Source organism: Uranotaenia lowii, chromosome 3 (genome assembly GCF_029784155.1).
Source record: "Uranotaenia lowii strain MFRU-FL chromosome 3, ASM2978415v1, whole genome shotgun sequence".
Lineage (NCBI taxonomy): Eukaryota > Metazoa > Arthropoda > Insecta > Diptera > Culicidae > Uranotaenia > Uranotaenia lowii.
Genome location: NC_073693.1, coordinates 144438348 through 144443818, shown reverse-complemented (window position 1 = coordinate 144443818; position 5471 = coordinate 144438348).

The window sequence follows — 5471 nt, the reverse complement described above, 5'->3', positions numbered from 1 at the left end:
ATATCATTTAGCAGAAAAAGAACAACACCAAACATCACAATTACATTAGGAGATCAGAGAGTAGAAAAATGTGAACGAGTCAGGGATTTAGGAATTATCTTAGACTCCAAACTTACTTTTACAGACCAATAATATACTATCGTAACCTTACTGTTCTATATTCTATTCAATTTCTAACAACTTATTTTTTCTTCACCAGTCAAAAAACCATAATTCCGTTCGCTTCTTCAATCTTGATCAAACTGATTTCCATAACCTTCTTTTTTCCGAACACCTATTTGACCTCTTTTCCTCTCGTATTTTGCTCTATACTCACTCTTCAAAATAAAAAAAATTCCGTCTCTTGCTCTTAAAACTACTCTTTTTTTATCACTGGGTTATTTGTTCTTTCTTTGCACTGATATAAAATATCAATTTATTTTACTATACAAACCAGATTTATATTTCTTTACGCATATTTAATTATATATTCTCTATTACATCTCTTCACTACAAATACTATCATCCATAGGGCAAATAACATGCTGGGCTTTATTAAGTGCTTTTGCTTTAATTTTCAAAACCCATACACAATAAAAACACTATATATTGCCTATGTAAGGTCTTTACTGGAATATTGCAGCGTTGTTTGGTCCTCATATTCAATTTCACGCGAAGAAAGAATAGAATCAGTTCAAAAGCAATTTCTATTGTATGGCCATCGTACATAAGGTTGGACATCCACTTCCATTATATAAAGCGCGCTGCATGCTCATTGACATAAATTCAAACACTAAAAGAACACCGCAAATTTGTTATGGTTTTATTTGTAAACGATATCGTTTCGCAGCGTATAGACTCAAAAGAACTTCTATCAAAATTAAACATTTATGCACCTTCTCGGCAACTCCGAAATAGAAATTTATTTTTCATTAATCACTATCGCACAAACTACGCAAAAAACGGGCTAATAAATCGCATGATGGCCTCTTACAATCAACACTGCGAATCCATTGACTTTACATTGTCTCTCTAAAACTCAAACAATATTTTCATCGGAGAAATCTAAACTATTAAGAAAAATTGTAAAGCAGACACTGCTTAAACCTATTTTTAAGGAATTACACATGTATCAAAATAGTCTACGTTACGGTTGACAAAATAAATAAATTTTCAGTGATTACCAGCATTTTAAACCTATGCGGAGGCCATCATTTTGGATTTGAGGATGGCGTCAGAAAGCGAAATCCGATTATTTCTAGTCTAGCCCTTTCACTCAATACCCGTATTGTGCGACTTTCACGCAATTTTCAATCATTAACAGTATTTTAAAGTTTAGCGGAAGCCACCATTTTGGATTTCAAGATGGCGTCACATAGCGAAATTCGACTTCTTCTAGTTTAGTCCTTTCACCCAATACCCATATTGTGGAGGTTTAATGGGACTTTTAGTCATTTACTGTATTTTAAAGTTAAGCGGAAGTTGCCATTTTGGGTTTTAAGATGATGTGAGACAAAGCAATTCGACTTCAACTCATGATTTCATTTCAGCAGTAATTCATAACCAATCCCTTATTTATTTCATTTAAAATATATGTCCTCATTTGCCGTACTATTGATTAACAACTCAGAAATGAGAAACTCATTCTGCGCATGTGATTGGTTGACTTGCGAGATAATAGTCAAATTTCTGCTATTCATATGGCCCTCATAAAACTGTTTTAAAATCAAAATGACATTTTTATGACCATAATAAAGCTTACGCTATGTTGGTTGCAAAATCTAAGGGCACAAAATGACGTCATGTTAATGGATACACAATGTCAAATACTTTTTCAGGCCTATTTTCAATCAATCCCATTTTAATGTGATGTCATTAAGTCATATTTACAAATATATTTATTGAAAAATGTTTTTCGCGATAAATTTTTAATTTTTTTTTTCAAGAATTCACGAATTAAAAAGCTTCGGTGACCAAAATTTAACAGCATAATGATTTTATCGAATATTTAAAGTTGGTCATGATGACGTTTCTAGACAAGATTTTAGTTTAAGATTAAGGCAATTATCCTAACGAAGTTGTGCTGACTATAAAGCTAAAATTATTAATAACGATTGAAAAACAACATTCAAAATTCAATACAATCTTCAACAACATACCTATGATTTTGAAATAAAATTTTGCGTAACACTTTTTTTCCAATTTCAGCGCAACATGTTGGAAATTATTCCACAAGTGGCGTTCCTGCCACCGATAACGTCCGATATCGTCGGCGAGGGACATTTCCCATTCATTATCGTTCGTTTCAGAGTGCGAAAACAGAAAGACCAGCTTCCAACCGTCTGGAGCAGATTTTCTCGCAGCGAACATGAAACGTGAAACCAATCTTGGCACCCGATTTTGTCCTCGCCAGGATGGAAAAAAGAATCAAGATTTATCGGGCTGCATTCCACATTGCGCCATTTGGCTCGCGGGTTCAACCATCACCATTCCATTCCAGTCTCAGCTTCCAGAAGCAGCTAGTACCTTGATGATGACTGGACGATGCAGATATGTAATAAAGCATTTTGACGTTGAAAGGACCCTTCGCCGCAGGTTGATCTCTTCGGTTGGCCAGGCAGCGCTAGCTGGATGCAGTCAGTTTTCCATCCAGAAGACCCCTTGGGGAATAATCATCCAGCATCCAGCTTTGACAATCGATTCGTCCAGTCCACTGACTGGATAAAAAAAAGATAATGAGTATGAATTGGCTATTGGGGAATTGCTCACCTCAAGTGATTTTAAATTGATCGCTCGGGCACATAAAGAGGAATGAATGAAATTTCAACGAGCAATTTATGAAAAATGACACCCAACTTGACATGCGAAAATATCCATCAATGATTCAAGGTTGCAAATTAAAGAGCATCTTAAATTCGTAAGGATATGAAAAGACTTTTCAATAACAAATATCTTGCAACGTCAAAACTTGAATAAAGCATCAATAATACTCAACACGAGGAACTGCTTCCAGGAAAAGATTGCTCGTATTGCTTCGATAGGCAATCGAATACCGTCAAACGGGGCATCATGCAACAGCGGGGTTCGATGCAACATTTATATAACACTACATTGAATCAATTTTTAATTTAATGTATTGTAATAAAGTTATCTTTTAATGATAACAAAATGATGATGACATAATTTCTCGCATTTTAAGCTAGATGTCTTAAGTTTTTTATTTTTATGTAAAATTTGAAAAATCGAGCAGTAAATGTACAAATTTTAACATTTTTTGATGCCGAAAAAAACTTTACCCAGTAGATCGGCTTGATAAAATTACCTACAAACTTTTTACAGGTTTCTTCATGTTATACCAACATTGTTGGTGTAAAATTTTTTTTCGAACAATCACCCAATTTTTTTAAATGAATATTTTTAAAATTCAGTTAGGTGTCTGGGGTTAAATGCAACAAAATGCAAATTAAAGAAATACCTTGTAAATCTCGTTTCCATGTGCTGGAATATGAATGTTTTGCATCACGCGTTTGTAAACATTTAAATTTCATTCATCCAAACATTTATTTTTATGATTTCAGCTTGTAGATTTTTTCGTAGTATTATTTAACCCCAAAATGTATGCAGCATCCTTATTTTCAGAAAAAATGTGAAAATTTGTTTTTACAGACCCAAAAACTACTGCAATTGGTGTTGTCATGCGTAATGGTCTTTAAGACATCGCAAATATATTAAAAATTATGAATTTTTGTACGTGTTCATAAGATTTTTCATTAAAAACAAAGTTTGTTGCAAGTTACCCCATTTTCTAAGAAGGTTGAAAATCGCTTGTTTTTAGAAAATTAAAAATAACTGAAGAAACCAATAATTTTTTTAACTACGCCTATTTGATGCCCCAGCATCCTTAAAACTTTTGATGCATAAAGGATACGATTTACTGTGAACATAAGTTTTTTAGAAGCCATTCAAGTTGAAAATTGTTGCATGTTGCCCCAGTTGACGGTAAGCAAAATCTTTCATGTGTTACTTCGAAGTACTGCTATCGATATTTACAGATTGGTTTGTAAATTGAACAGGGACTTGAAGCAAATTTAGATTGAGTGAATCAAATTGAATTGTTCATGCGTTCAAAACATCTTTGTATATATATTTTTTTATGAAAAAAAGAGTTGTGCTTTGAACTTATACTGAGAGGGAGAATTATCCGATTTTTTTCATTCTTTTCTTTTTTTAATTTTTATCATTTTTGTCATTTTTGTCATTTTTGTCATTTTTGTCATTTTTGTCATTTTTGTCATTTTTGTCATTGTTGTCATTTTTGTCATTTTTGTCATTTTTGTCATTTTTGTCATTTTTGTCATTTTTGTCATTTTTGTCATTTTTGTCATTTTTGTCATTTTTGTCATTTTTGTCATTTTTGTCATTTTTGTCATTTTTGTCATTTTTGTCATTTTTGTCATTTTTGTCATTTTTGTCATTTTTGTCATTATTGTCATTTTTGTCATTTTTGTCATTTTTGTCATTTTTGTCATTTTTGTCATTTTTGTCATTTTTGTCATTTTTGTCATTTTTGTCATTTTTGTCATTTTTGTCATTTTTGTCATTTTTGTCATTTTTGTCATTTTTGTCATTTTTGTCATTTTTGTCATTTTTGTCATTTTTGTCATTTTTGTCATTTTTGTCATTTTTGTCATTTTTGTCATTTTTGTCATTTTTGTCATTTTTGTCATTTTTGTCATTTTTGTCATTTTTGTCATTTTTGTCATTTTTGTCATTTTTGTCATTTTTGTCATTTTTGTCATTTTTGTCATTTTTGTCATTTTTGTCATTTTTGTCATTTTTGTCATTTTTGTCATTTTTGTCATTTTTGTCATTTTTGTCATTTTTGTCATTTTTTCACGAAAAAATAATTTTGAACAAATGTCAGTTATCTGGGACTCATTAAGTTCAAGAAAGTTGACATTTATTAAAAATATTTTCGAGTTTAATAACTAGCTCTATCAAAGAATATATTTAATTTTTTTGTTTTCTAATTTCTTCACAGTTTCTTAAAATTAAAATTTTAAAATGGTTAAAGAACCAGCAGCAGGTGTCTGAATCAGAATTAGGCTAGAACGTTATTTAATGTCTTCCAAAGCATTTTGAAGTCGATAAGCATGATTCAACCCATGGCCAATGATAATGAAACAACCAAATGTGCTGGCAGCTTTCCAGTTAGAACTCGGCAGTCTCTGGCACAGATTCTCCAAGAACCCGGGGGCGCAAATGCGTTCGGTCTAATTAAGTGCGCCATCGTATGCATTAATTGCTTTTCCGACATTTCAATTTAGTGCACGGATGCATCGGTGCTAAATTTATAGATTTTATTGCACAGATGAATGGATATGTCGGGAAAATGAGCAAGCAGTTTCATATCCCATTGCCAAACAACGACACGCACGCAAAAGGATTCACAATGGAAGAGCCAAATTGCAATGGTCATTCGTAGGTAGCAA